The sequence below is a fragment of the Amblyomma americanum genome, chromosome 9, assembly GCF_052857255.1.
Source record: "Amblyomma americanum isolate KBUSLIRL-KWMA chromosome 9, ASM5285725v1, whole genome shotgun sequence".
NCBI lineage: Eukaryota > Metazoa > Arthropoda > Arachnida > Ixodida > Ixodidae > Amblyomma > Amblyomma americanum.
In genome coordinates, this window is record NC_135505.1 from 51,983,350 (window position 1) to 51,998,180 (window position 14,831).

A 14,831-nucleotide genomic window follows, 5' to 3' on the forward strand; every position below is an offset into this window, starting at 1 on the left:
GAGTACTACGAAGCTGTGTGGTGTGCGCAGCGTAAAATCCACACCTCCACCAAAGATGTTACGTGGTCCAGGCGGGAACGATGCGAGAACGCCCGGGCACAGCACACAGGTCAAGAGCACAGGGCGGCCCGCACAGAGCACCAGGCACAGAGCACCGAATCCCAGAGCACGCGCGCCTCCGAGAGTCTTCATTCATCTCTTCTTCTATCCGTTGCAATTTTATTGAAAGCAAGCTAAATTATTTTTTAAACATTCAGGCTAGGAAGACATAGCCAAAGCAAAAGTCGTAGACAGCCTTGAAAAACAGCTGGCAGAAATATTAGCACCAAGTAACTTTTTATAAAGCTTTGATTACCAGCCTTAAAAGAAACACCACGACAAAAAAGAAGCAACCATATGACATCGGTGCTACTTAGCGTCTCGAGGTGCGTGTCTAATAAGAAAATCTGTTTTCCAACCCTGGCTCCGACGGGGCTTTGTATGCGCACTGTGCGAATGACATTCGCGAGCTGCTGTCACAATGTACATTTTATTATTCTCGGATTTCGTTTCAAGGCTGCTAAATAGATGTGCACATGACACCTAGTTAAGCATATTTAAAAAGCTATGATTTTTTGTGGTCCGCAGCTTCTGAAGAGACGCTTTTTTTTTCCTGAGAGAATTCAGAAACATCTTTATTACTTTTTCAATAATTATTTCTGTTTGGACGAATTTATAACAACACTCTGCTGTCTTCACATGAGTTCTACATATTACATTTTGTAAAAAACTTGGCAATTTTCAGTAGGTACTTCGACTAGAAAAGCAGCGACTTTGCAGCGTTTTGTAGGCCTTTGAACCCATGTCAAGTGAATAAGCAATTCCTCGTGGCAGTAATGTATATCCTGCTCGCCTTATGTATGGTGCAATTCTCAAGGCATCTTACCAAAGTTCTTTTATTTGGACAACTACTCCCTGCATATACTTCTCACCTTTCACGAGACTGAGGGCGGTTCCCAAAATTATTGTCAGCATCAAGCCAATTAGAGATATCCAGTAGTACGAGATCTGGTACAGCAGAAATACGGCTGAGCTGTACATCAAAAGAGAAGGGCACTCCTATATTTATTGCTCTTACCAAAACGAAGGAATACCTGATTGTCCAGTGTTCAACTCTATTATCTCTAAGTATCCACATTTCATACATGTATGCAAAGAAAGCCTCTAATTTGCATTTATTATTATTCTTTCCTTTGTGGATAAAGTGCGTTAATTCCTCAATCGAAATTACAAGGTATTTTTGCGGCGTCGATTTATCAACAATTTCCCTTTGCGCACCTTTGCGTGGCGTGCACATTCAGATGTACTGGTGATCAAAAACGTGTCGAGACTGCTTCTTGGATTACTGTTTTTAGAGTAAGCGCAAATTCTTTATATCAACACTCCATTTCGCGTTAATATAAGCCAGAGGTGGAAATTTTGAACCATTTTCGGCGTTTTCTACTTGAAATAATTGGTGACGAATTGGGCTCCATTTATTCATAGCCACCGTTGCCATGGTAGTGTGTAGCATAGAACACTCTGCGCGCATCCATTGTCTCTTCACTGGAGCCGTACTACAAAGTCTTCCCTGTGGCCGAGATGCTATAACGCACTGTTATCGCCAGTATCACGGCACTGGAACGTTGCTGTATACAGGCTTGGGACGTTGAACACGGCATACCATAATGCTGCGCCATGCAACTTTACTAGGTAAATCTTTACGTTAGGCATGCTGTGGACAACCAGGCCAGTCGGCAGCACTTCGGCTAAAGATGAAGAGTTCGTATGGGCACTAACGGCTATATGGAGGACTCAAGATTAATTGAGTCCAACTGCGGTTCGTTCTGCGGTTCGTCCAACTGGTCCTTCTACAAGCTTTCGCCTCAAGGAAAAAGCGGCCACCAATGGAGAATTAAATACCGCGTCCTTGAGCGTAGAAGCGAAATGGCGTAACTACTACGCCAAAGCTAGGGGTGTATAATACAGTAGCAGCCATCGCTAAGATACTCGGACGTCGATGTAACTGTAGCCCATAAAACAAGATGCCAGTTCTTAACAATTAGCTGCGCGAACACTTCGAAACTCGCAGTGTACAGGGCGACCCTCTTTTAAAAGAAATGACTGATGGTGGTACCATTAATGGGACTTGCGGGGAGCTCCCATTGCGTTAAAAATTATTGTTACAGAACATGCAGAAATGGGTGTGGACGCCAGCAAAGCACTCACCGTACTTACGCAATCGTCTGTATTCAATCGCTTCGCTAAAATTATGTCGTGCCAACAATCCACAATTTTAATGTGCCTGGATTCACTACAGGCCCTACGGCTCCGCACGTTCAGCATAATAGGGAACGTTACAGAACCGGCCACTCATTATCATAATCATTTTATGGTGTTATTGTGTTATTGAATTTAACGTCCGAAAGCGACCAAATATACGAGGGGCACCATAGTGGAGGGCTTCGAAAACTTCAGCCAGTCGGAGTTGTTAAACGTGCACTGATATCGCACAGTACACCAGCCTCTAGCATTTTGCCTCCAATGATTCTTTAGGACAACCTCTTCCTTTCTCGACAAAAGGCGAGAAATCACTATCCCGGCATTGTGAAGACCATGATGTTGTCCCGAGCTGGTGAACATAGTAGAGGTAAATTCACATAATGAAAAAAAAATTTTGTGACATTTCACGTCATGGCAGGAGATTCAACTGGGGCTTATCAAGCCAGTGCATGGGAAGTTTTTTCACCGAAAAAATTGAAATTATTAAACAAACAAATAACTATCCACCACAATTTCCCGCTGTTTTACATCGACCATTGAATTTCGTTCTCAACCTTTCCAGAAGTAGCATCTGCACCGTGGTACGTCGCGCATTAAGGCACCCGCTTTTTCCCCAGCTTCTACTCTACAAGAGTTGCAATATGAATGCCCCCGACAATGAGCACTGCACTCGTCCAGGTGGGCCCCATGGAGCAGGCGCTTTATTATAATAGGAGTTTGGTAGTGCTGCATAGGCACTGCAGCGAAGATTTTGCTGAAACAGGTACTCAAGTTAAGGGATTGCTACATATACTAGGACTCTAGACTACTCATGCCGTAACACGCTTGTTTTAAAGGGCAAATACCACTGCTGTTTTCCGTACCGAACACCGTACACTGAAGGATTTCGTGCTTGGTCTCGCAAGTCATTGGCAGTGACATGAAAGTTACAAGTGTGAGGTTCAGCAAATGTACCGGATGTCAAATAGAAGCTATGGGCGCAAGGCGCTCCTAGCTGCCTGTACCCTTCCATAAAGTTATGAGATGTACTACTTACTGAAAATAGAAACAAGCATTCGGCAGATGTGACCCATAGCTTTGCAACAACACCTGCTATCGCAAAGTTTCAAGCATGAAGGTCCATGCGTTCCCGACGCCACTTCTATCGTGTGTCTGCTATTTTTTAAGCTCGTGTATCCCACAAAATGCTTTAACTTTTTCGTTTCCTGGAGAACGAGCTGCTATAGTTGGCTGGCTTCAGTAGAAAATGTATGGATGGAATATAGCAGTGTCTACTTTGAAACAAGGTGGTGGCGGTTGGCACCGTGCTAGCTTTTCTTGCTTATTTTTATTTACCAGATCCAAATTTTGCTCAAAGTTCCCCTTTGTCTTAAAAAACGTTTCAGTTGTCCACTTCTAACCTTACCTCACCTCTCGGCTTCTTTCTCCTAATAACGTTTTGCCAACTCCCACCGTAGATATATTGTCATGACCACTATTCTCTCTAAACCCTACGGCCTCATCGAGACTTACTCTGCCTGCATAGACATCTGAATGGATACCACTCTATTCTCAAAGTATTCGGAGCTCCACGTGAGTACGGCTAGCACGTAGGATCTACTCAAATGCTGGACACTGGCAGTAATAGGATCCAGCTTTACAAAATTAAGAGTATACATTCGCTAGTTGCGTTCATAGTTCCCGTTACAAACGAATATACGATTAGACTCGGTTTTGGGACGTTCTTGAAAGCAATGAACCAGGAAATGCTACACTGTTTTTCAAACTTTATGAAACAACATGGCGCATTTATGATGCTAAGTTTTTTCGCACTTTCAACCAATGGAGAAATAAATACCGCGTCCTTGAACGTAGAAGCGAAATGGCGTAACTACTACGACAAAGCTAGGGGTGTATAATACAGTAGCAGCCATCTTTAAGATGCTCTGACGTCGATGTAACGGTAGCCCATAAAACAAGAGGCCTGTTGTTAGCAATTATCTGCGCGAACATTTCAAAACTCGCAGTGTACAGGGCGACCCTCTTTTAAAAGAAATGACTGATGGTGATACCATTATTGGGACTTGCGGGGAGCTCCCATTGCGTTAAAAATTATTGTTACAGAGCATGCACAAATGGGTGTGGACGCCGGCAAAGCACTCACCGTACTTGCGCAATCGTCTGTATTCAATCGCTTCCCTAAAACTATGTCGTGCCAACAATCCACAATTTTAATGTGCCTGAATTCACAACAGGCACTACGGCTCCGCACGTTCAGCATAATAGGGAACGTTACAGAACCGGCCACTCATTATTATAATCCTTTTTATGGTGTTATTGTGTTATAGAATTTAACGTCCGAAAGCGACCCAATATACGAGGGGCACCGTAGTGGAGGGCTTCGAAAAATTCAGCCAGTCGGGGTTGTTAAACGTGCACTGATATCGCACAATACACAAGCCTCTAGCAATTTGCCTCCAATGATTCTTTAGGACAACCTCTTCCTTTCTAGACAAAAGGTGAGAAATCACTATGCCGGCATTGTGAAGACCATGATGTTGTCCCGAGCTGGTGAACAAACATAGTAGAGGTAAATTCACATAATGGAAAAAAAATTTTGTGACCTTTCACGTCGTGGCAGGAGATTCAACTGGGGCTTATCAAGCCAGTGCATGGGGAGTTTTTTTCACCGAAAAAAATTGATATTATTAAACAAACAAATAACTATCCTACACAATTTCCCGCTGTTTTACGTCGTCCATTGAATTTCGTTCTCAACCTTTCCAGAAGTAGCATCTGGCTGCACCGTGGTACGTCGGGCATTAAGACACCCGCTTTTTCCCCAGCTTCTACTCTACAAGAGTTGCAATGTGAATGCCCCCGACAATGAGCACTGCACTCGTCCAGGTGGGCCCCATGGAGCAGGCGGTTTAATATAATAGGGGTTTGGTAGTGCTGCATAGGCACTGCAGCGAAGACTTTGCTGAAACAGGTACTCAAGTTAAGGGATTGCTACATATACTAGGACTTTAGACTACTCATGCCGTAACACGCTTGTTCTAAAGGGCAAATACCACTGCTATTTTCCGTACCGACCACCGTACACTGAAAGATTTCGTGCTTGGTCTCGCAAGTCATTGGCAGTGACATGAAAGATACAAGTGTGAGGTTCAGCAAATGTACCGGATGTCAACTCGAAGCTATGGGCGCAAGGCTCTCCTAGCTGCCTGTACCCTTCCATAAAGTTATGAGATGTACTACTTACTGAAAAGAGAAACAAGCATTCGGCACATGTGACCACAGCTTTGCAATAACACCTGCTATCGCAAAGTTTCAAGCATGAAGGTCCATGCTTTCCCGACGCCACTTATATCGTGTGTCTGCTATTTTTTAAGCCGGTGATCCCACAAAATGCTTTAACTTCTTCGTTTCCTGGAGAACGAGCTGCTATAGTCGGCTGGCTTCAGTAGAAAATGTATGGATGGAAGATAGCAGTGTCTACTTTCAAACAAGGTGGTGGCGGTTGGCACCGTGCTAGCTCTTCTTGCTTATTTTTATTTACCAGATCCAAATTTTGCTCAAAGTTCCCCTTTGTCTTAAAAAACGTTTTCAGTTGTCCACTTCTAACCTTACCTCACCTCTCGGCTTCTTTCTCCTAATAACGTTTTGCCAACTCCCACCGTAGATATATTGTCATGACCACTATTCTCTCTAAACCCTCCGGCCTCATCGAGACTTACAATGCCTGCATAGACATCTGAATGGATACCACTCTATTCTCAAAGTATTCGGAGCTCCACGTGAGTACGGCTAGCACGTAGGATCTACTCAAATGCTGGACACTGGCAGTAATAGGATCCAGCTTTACAAAATTAAGAGTATACATTCGCTAGTTGCGTTCATAGTTCCCGTTACGAACGAATCTACGATTAGACTCGGTTTTGGGACGTTCTTGAAAGCAATGAACTAGGAAATGCTACACTGTTTTTGAAACTTTATGAAACAACATGGCGCATTTATGATGCTAAGTTTTTTCGCACTTTCAACGAATCAAGCACTCAGCTAGCACCGGCAACTTGCTAAATTGTAATCTCTCCTATTCGTGTACATCATTTTCGCGGCTATCTCAATTCCTGTGCCTTCAGTCTTTGTCTTTTGCATTACAACGGCTGCTCTCCAAAGATCTGTGATTATTTCCATCTTTATTAACACCGCTAAACATAGCCTTCGGTAAGCATTGCCGCAACATAAAACATGCACGTGTGAATGGAAGACAGGACAACGCGCTAATGACAATAGCTTGTCATCCTGTCTAGATTGCTCGTCAATGTTTTATGTGGCACCAACGCTTACCGAAGATGTCCCAACTCGCCCATTAACAAGTTTTATTTGATGACAGCTGAATTTGTAGCGGGTGTGACACTGCTTATCGTATAACAATCCTTCTCCGACTGCCTCGTGCGTGGCGTCACCGGCATGATGCTTCCCGTTGAATAGCACATATTGCGATAGTTAAGACAGGTGAAGATAAGCAAAAACAAACGTTTATACCATGCCGCCTTGACATAGGTGCAGTGATCACAGTAAAATCATGTTATCTATTTTGGTAAGAACTATATGGCACCTATGGTGCCTGCCGCGGTGACACACGAGTAAGTCTCATCTGTGATCATCAAAATACGAATATTCACATGATTCATACTTTTATGAACCGAAAATATGGCGCAACTGCGAGTGAGGAAATGCAAAATAACACCCACTTTTTTGGCATGACGCTCCCGCCATATTAATATTCTTCTTTATTTGCATCAGTAGTGTTGGCCAAAGGCGGGCAGCGGTTCAGACTTTTTGGAAGCAAGGAAACCTGTGCAATATTCGACAGGTGGAGCCCGCATACTAGTAGGGACGTAGATGGCTACGTCTGGGAAGGGAGCAACAAAACAACAACGGAGAGGAAAGAAGGAGGAGTAGGTATGCTGATACATCAAGGAACAAATTGGCAAAGAATAAAGTCAACTTGCAAAGAACATGTCTGGGTATCGGGTACAATTGCCGGTAAAAGGACATGGCTAGGAGTAGTTTATTTAGGGACAGGGGACAAATTCAGGCAAGAGAACACGGATCTAGTTAAGTGGCTCAATGACGACATAAAACAGTTTGGAGAAGGCGCCGATATTATTCTGTTGGTGGACATGAATGGCCACATCAAGGATCTGGATGGATACACAGATTGTAACGGAAAGTTGATGCTAGACTTCTGTGAGCGAGACAACTTAGTTATTCTAAACAGATAAACTAAGTGTGAGGGACAAATCCCGTGGGAATCCCGTAACAGGCAAACGACCATTGACTACTGCTTAATCTCGCAGGGGATGTATGGCAAGCTCGCAATGAAGGAAATAGACGAAGAGGGGAAGTACAGCCTCGTTTGTGGTCATAAGCGTATTAGGCTACAGTTTGGAGCCGTGCTCAAAAGAGAAATGAAGGGGAGTCAAAAAGAGTGCGCAAAATTAAATGACGAACAAATAGCGCTAATAGCGGCCTGTATAGAGGAAGCAATAGAGACACCTCACATGGAAAAGTGGGATTGTAATAAGCTAGAACTACTCATTAGTACAACAATAAAGCAAGTAAAAGGAGCAAACCGCTGGAGAGGAAAGAGGAAGCCACGGAGTTGCTGGAATAAGGAAATTATGGAGGCCATCGAACAACGACGGTTGGCATCACGGGAAATCAGAAGAAAAGAGGGCGCAATTGTCTGAAGAGGAAATAGGCCGAAAATGGGTATCTTTTCAACAAAACAAACAGCAAGTGCAGGTCCTCGTCCAGGCTAAAATAAAACAGTCCTCTGATCGCCGGCTGGCTGAAGTTCGCGATGCAACTAAAGGGGGGCCAATAAAATTCTGAAACCATATAAGCTGCCTGGGCAAAGCGATTCACAGAAAGCAGGAACAGATTCGCGATGCCGAGGGGAAATGTTTAGAGGGAGATGACGCTGCGAACTACATTTTATCAGTTATAGCTGAGTCATTTAAGAAATACGATAGAGTAATCACCCCAAATGAGGGAGCAACACAGGAACGCACAATAGAAAACAGCCTGGAACTGAAGAATCTTAACTGAAAAAAGCCGGAAGCAAATGTTTCAAGATGTACGTTCGCAGGGATCGACGAAATTCCAATCAAGCAAATTATTGAACTTGGCCGAAGAGGCAAGGATACGCTGATAAAAAATTTGGAGGCAGTCTTAACAAATTAGCAAATTTTGCACAGCTGGAAACAGAGTAAAATGAATTTGATTTATAAAGGAAAAGGGAATAAGACGAACATAAAATCCTTCCGACCGATTACGATAAGATCAGCTATATACAGGCTGGTGATGCAGGCGGTAAAAAATAAAAATACAGTCATGGTGATGCAGGCGGTAAAAAATAAAAATACAGTCATGGGTCGAAAGCAATAGAATACTGGGAGAAGTTCAGAACGAGTTCAGAAGTGGTAGGCGCTTAGATGATTGCCTGTTCGTGCTTACCCAGTGCATAGAAATAGCTAAGGCGGAAAAGAGACATCTGTATTTAGCCTTCCTGGACATAAGCGGTGCATACGACAACGTGAACAGAGAACTCCTGTGGAACATATTAAAAGGTGAAGGTGTCGGTCATGAGGTTATTAATTTTCTGCAGGAAATATATCCAGAAAATGAGGTTGAAATAACATGGGAAGGAATTAAGAGTACAACAACTGTCCAGGTACACAAAACATTAAGGCAATGTTGTCCTCTATCCCCGCTGCTGTTCATGCTTTATATGATAAGTATGAAAAGAAGGCTACAAGGAAGCAATCTAAGATGATCTGTCATACACATTAGCCGGAAAGGTTGTTGAGCAACGACTATACCGGGTTTAATGCATGCGGACGACATTGTACTGTTAGCAGATAGCCAGGAATATTTGCAAACTTTGGTGCATTGCTGTGGAGACGAAGGAGAAAGTCTAGGTTTTAGTTTTAGCGCACCTAAGTCAGGTGTGATGGTTTTCAACGGCACAACTGATCAGGAGCATACAATACAAGGCTATGAAATACCCCGAGTGGCCGAATACAAATATCTCGGGGTATGGGTAAACAAAGGGCATATGTACACGGACAAGCACGAACAGTCTCTCATAGCAAAAGGGCGAAGAGATGCCGGGATAATGAAACATAGGGCATTATGGGGGTACAACAGGTATGAAGTCCTGAGAGGTATTTGGAAAGGAATAATGGTGCCGGGGCTTACTTTCTCGAATGCGGTTCTTTGCTTAAGGGCTGAAGTTCAGTCGCGATTAGAAGTAAATCAGAGAACTGTTGGATAATTAGCACTAGGTGCCGACGGGAAGACCACAAACGAGGCAGCACAAGGGGATATGGGCTGGTCAACGTTCGAAGTACGGGAAGCTCAGAGTAAAGTACTACACGAAGAACGCCTGAGGAAATTGGATGATAACAGGTGGGCAGCTAAGGTATTTAGATACCTGTACGGAAAGAGCGTTGACACAAAAGGGCGGAAACGAACTAGAAAACTGGCCAGTAAGTTTGCCAGAGATGAGGAAGGAGAAAGAAAGAGCATTAAACGACAGATTAAAAACGTCGAAGGTAAAAATTGGATAGATTCAATAGAAAAGAAGCATAGTGTAGAACTATATCGATGCTGGAAAAGGAAGATCAGGGAGGAAACGTTTTATGATAACTCAAGAGCAGTGCCCTCCTCTTTGAAGCTAGGTCAGGGTGTCTTAGAACGCGCAGCTACAAAAAGAAATTTAACGAAGAAGATGACACAGGTGTTGGGTGTGGTAAATCTGTTGAAACAATAGAGCACCTCTTCCTAAAATGTGATGGTATCCATCCGGATGTCGAAGCAAGCACAGCCACTCTTCCTAAGGCCTTAGTGTTTAGAAATAACAACAAACATGTAAATAAATCAGCGGTGGAAATTAGCAAAAAGCGATTAGAGGATTGGTGGCACTAAAGCAGAGAGGTGACATAAGTTTTAAAGTGTAGAAGACGTTTTTTAAAGAAAATGGCGCATTTATTAACAACTTACAGCAGAGTTAAACAAAAATAAAGGAAAAAAACTTAGCATATTGGCAACAACCACTGCCCCGATTCAAAGGGGACGCTCCTACCTTCCATCCATCTATCCATCGGTCGACCATGCCACGCCCTGTAAAAGAATCACTCCAGTGTAACACATAGAGCTTGCTTATAGAGCGTCCTCCACACAATTATAGAAACCGTAAGATATTTAGATTATTTTTGCAATGTATTCTGTGCTGTTGTCATAAATGGGCCGAGCCTCGAGGTATTTTAGTCAGTTTAAAGCTGCATTTTATGCTTTTGTTCCTGCTCCTTTTCTGTTGTTCGCATCCTAACAACAATATACGTGCTGTTGCTTTAACATGACTGTGTAATAACTATCCCAATATACATTGGTGGTGAAAATTTGACATGAAAATCAAAAATGAATGACTAACCTAAAATAGCAACTTCGTTCCAGCAAAATTAAGTATTGCTCCCTTCGACAACAGCTTAAAAGCCCACAAAGAAACAATTATTATTTATTTGGGATTAATATTTTGGACCTTTATATTCTGCGTTTGCCTATACCCTGAGCGACGGCTTACCTTAACACGCGGCCAAACGGTGTTATTTTGCAAGGGCAAGTCAGCCAAATCTACCCTACTGCGCCCACTTGACACCCGGCGGCGACAAAATGCCGGTCGTCGCTAATATTCAGCGACTAGAACTGACGATTTTGGCAAGCGCTAACTGGCAGAGGAGCGCACGCACGCACACACGCACGCAAGCGCACACACACACGCAGAAGCACGCGCGCGCACGCACGCACACATACACACAACGCATTCCTGCGCCAGATAGCGCTTTCTAAAACGGTATCTTGACATCCTAACTAGCTCCAGTAGTCATCATCAGCCTGACTATATACCCACAGCAGGACAAAGAGCTCTCCCGCCCTCTAATCAACCCTGTCCTCTGCCAGCTGCGCTCTCTGTGTGCTCGCCGACTTCTTAATCTCATCCGCCCAGGTGATTTGCTGCCGCCCCTGGTACGCTTGCCTTTTCTTTGAATCCACTCCATTGCCCTTAAGGACCAGCGGTTATCTTCTCTTCGCATTACATGCCTTGGCCAAGCCCATTTTTTCTTCTTGATTTCGAGTTGGATGTCATTAACCCGAGTTTGTTCCCTCACCCACTCTGCCCGCTTTCGGTCTCTTAACGTTATACCTAGCATTTTTGTTTCCTTGGCTGGCTGCGTTGTCCATAACTTAAGCTTAACATTTTCTGTAGCCTCCACGTTTCTGCCCCTATGTGAGTACCGGTAAGATACAGCGGTTGTGTACTTTTTTCTTCAAATATATTGGTAAACTGCCATTCATGATCTGAGAGGACATGCCATAGGCGCTCCAACCCATTGTCATTTTGCTAGTTATTACCCTCTAAGCAGACATATTGCTTTACCACTTCCAGCACCTCACTACCAATTGTAATCGGCGGTTCCCTTGCTGAACTATTGAACATTACTTTTGTTTTCTGCAAGTTAATTTTTAGACCAACCGTTTTGCTCTGCCTGTCTAACTAACTGATCATGCTTTTCAATTCCTCTCCTGAGTGACTCCGCAAGACAATGTCGTCAGCGAATCGCAGAACACTTAGGTATTCTCTATTAACTCTTATCCTCAAATGTTCACACCTTAGGCCTCGGAATACCTCCTTTAAACAGGCGGTGAAATGCATTGGTGAGATTTTGTCTCCCTGCATGACGCCCTTCGTTATGGCAAGAAGAGCCCCATTAATAGCTTTTCTAAATACTGACGCGCTGTCTTCGATGATGCTAGGAGCGGCAGCTGACGTGACCCAGTGGCAGGGCAGAAACGTTTTTCCAGGTTGGACAGCTCGCTCTGGCCGCCGAATACAAAGCCGCCATAGCTAACGAGCTAAGCAGTTAGCTGGGCGTCACATCGTTGTTGTAATTGAACACTTTTTCAAGCCAGTAATGTCACTTTTAAACGCAAACATGGCCTAATCTGGCGGTTAAAATAACATGTTCAATCACTGAAAAAAAAGTTGTAGAAAAAAGTTATCTGCTTGTAATAAAGAGTGAGCGGGCGTCCCAGTGTATGTGATTAAAATATTCCGAGAACGCAGAGGCTTCAGCAGATCTATACGCGCTTGCTGCAGTTAGCACAATGGCACTTAAATGAGCACGTTAGAATTTTAGCAATAAAGTCAGCGGCACTGCTCCTACATACCTACTTGAATCGGGGTATTTTGCACTTGTCTATTACATTTTGCATGGCCTCATGAGATACTCGGCGGCGCCCGACTCTTGTTCGCTACTTGTATCAGCACCTAGCCGGCACTTGTAACCATGTAACCCCGTAACAAGTTCGTCGGGTCAAAATCCTCTCTCAATTGGTCTTATGAGTACGAGCTATTTCATGCCATTTTTATTCTGCGTAAAAATCGATTCCATGGCTACCTACGCATATGTCGTTGTTTTTCTTGCAGCAAAATAGGGTTTTTTTGCGGATAAAAAAACAGAAATTTCCCAGCCCTTTTATTAAAATTCGCGGCCTTCTAAGCCGAAAAAAACGCCATGAACAGAATTTTTAAGCGAATGGTTTCTAGCCTGGCCTCTTAAACCAGGGACAGAAAAATTAACTTGTGAAATCAGCCACTGATGGCTAAACGTGTATTAGATTTTTGACGTTCTCTATCTTTGAAAAGCTTCATTTCTGTAGAAGCAGTGTTATTTTCGTTAAAATGCCGTAATCTGCCGTAAGCTGTCAATACAGACTAACTTCATTATGTCCTCCTTGCCCCTTTGAAGAATCCTTGGGCGCAGCCACGAGATACAGCACTTAAAATTTTTATTCATCTTTTTTCTACCTCACAGCCTTTTCAGATGACGTACACGTTTTTCAAATTATGTTCGTTGCTACATGTTAATGCACCGTACAGTGAACGGCTACCTTAGAGATTGTCTATGGTGAAGATATGGCGGGAAGGATAAGCCCAGTGAATGGCCCCACCGAAGAACCGTAGAACGACATGAAAAGTTCGAGGAAGAAATGTTCGGTTGAACAGCAACCATATCTAGGCGAGAAAGTCCGAGATATAAAAGAGGAGGCTGATGAAATGAATATACGTACACTAGCGGCTGTGCCCATGTACGGCACTGCAACAGCACACAGGGTCATTACGCTGCCGCTTGCAAACGCTGAAAAGAGAAATTAGGTTTTTCACTTTCATATTTTATTCCATAAGCAAGGCTTGTTTTTACAGAGCGGTAATTCTGTTGATGATACTGGTACGACCATATGGGGGTAAAGTTTTCTGTCTGGCGACGTACATATCCACAATTCCAGGATGTTCGCTTCTTGCAGAATTTCTGGACGTGGTTATTTGTGCAAAGCTAAAGCAGCGTGAATGTGTTGGTTCTATATCAAACTTAAATTTGTTTATACATGGTGTGAACAATTCGGTAGTCAATGACGAAATTATAGCATCGCCTGCAGTAAAATCTGGAAGCGGAGAAATATTCTCTGAGCTACAGTGCTCGCATTGCATTTACAAACATAGTGATCCATACATTATGCACAAAGAGAACAGCACCAATTAATATGCAGCTTGGCATTGCTCGATCAAAATTGTATTTAGTAATGTCAGCTCGACTGAAGGCCTCCATGGCTATCCTACAAAATGTATAGAATTTTCTGCAGAAAACACACGAGCAGTAGACGGGCAGGCACAATGAATAAAGAATACACAAAGAAATTATAACTTCTAGGGTTAAATATTTACACAGCCCACTTGTACCGTAGTTTTCCTCTGACCTTGTTCCTGTGCTTCAAAGTCGACGTGAGGACGTGTGGAGATTTTTTCGCGACCTACGCGACTAGCATACAAAGCAGTTAGAATCTAAAGTGCAAAACAAGGGGAAAGTATGGTAAACAGACGACATATGCCGATTGCCCACTGTGCTGGAGCACAGTCAAGGCACAGGCAGGGTAAAACGAGAGCGTAGGCAAGCTGAATAATCGTAAGAGACAGACTCGACATGTGTGCGCCACTATCACAGCCGACGCAGTGAAGGAGATCAAGTTTTTACTGGAGAATAGCTGTGTGCAGAGCAGTATTTCTAACACGGCTCAGCTTTTTCACGCCACGGACAAAATAATATATGGCGATGATAACTAACATTTGCAGTATTTACCCAGTAGGCGCATAAAGATAACGGCTGTCTGATTCCTTATTTTGAAGTGTGGCATGACAAGGTCGATGTAAAATATCGCAGCATGGGAGTTAACTATGGACGATACCGTGCTGTGGAAGATAAAGGAAACAAATATTTAGGTGTGTCATCGTTCACTGGTTCTACACAGCATAGCAATAACTACGATATTTATAATAACGCAAAATAAAGGCATTGAAGTAAGTCTGAACGTTAAATAGCGAAGTTTTTATTGCGCTGAATACCCTACAGTTAAAGCCC

General features: G+C 43.4%; 1 pseudogene; it reads right to left on the bottom strand.

Annotated features, from left to right (window-relative positions):
• Positions 1–13,320: 13,320 nt before the first annotated feature.
• LOC144103346 (sodium/iodide cotransporter-like) overlaps positions 13,321–14,831 on the bottom strand; it is a 32,287-nt pseudogene continuing 30,776 nt past the window's right edge.